Here is a 378-nt window from a genome sequence, read left to right as displayed (position 1 = left end):
CGTTGGTTTGATCGATTGCCCCGTTGCTACAACCACCCCAAGGAGGGGAGCGATTTGGTGACAGCCCGTTGCGGTCTGCCACGTGCTGCAGAAATGGGAAGGGAGCCCCAGCTCCCGGCTCTTCCCAAGAAAATTGGGTCCCGGGCACGGCGTGGGGAAGGGCTGCCTGGCCGTGGAGGGGAACCCACCTCGCCCTGACCTCAGCCGCCCCGGGGTCTCCCTGCAGACCCTCTCTCACGGAGCAATCCTACGCTGCCCTGTTTGAGGCACCCAGGTGGTTTGTGGATATGGGAACGCGGAGATTTATGCTTTTACCCTACAGAAAAACGTACTGCGGCTGAGGGTACGCCGCCGCATCCCGGATCCGGCCGTACTTTG

General features: G+C 62.2%; 1 protein-coding gene across 1 annotated transcript in view; it reads right to left on the bottom strand.

Moving 5' to 3' along the window:
* Positions 1–378, bottom strand: part of LOC104623079 (noelin-like) — a 9294-nt gene that overhangs the window by 1831 nt on the left and 7085 nt on the right. The gene's annotated exons all lie outside the window — the stretch shown is intronic.

Source organism: Phaethon lepturus, unplaced genomic scaffold (genome assembly GCF_000687285.1).
Source record: "Phaethon lepturus isolate BGI_N335 unplaced genomic scaffold, ASM68728v1 scaffold26266, whole genome shotgun sequence".
In the NCBI taxonomy this organism is placed as follows: Eukaryota; Metazoa; Chordata; class Aves; order Phaethontiformes; family Phaethontidae; genus Phaethon; species Phaethon lepturus.
The sequence above is the reverse complement of the archived record's forward strand: the minus strand, read 5'-3'. Positions and strand labels throughout refer to the sequence as shown.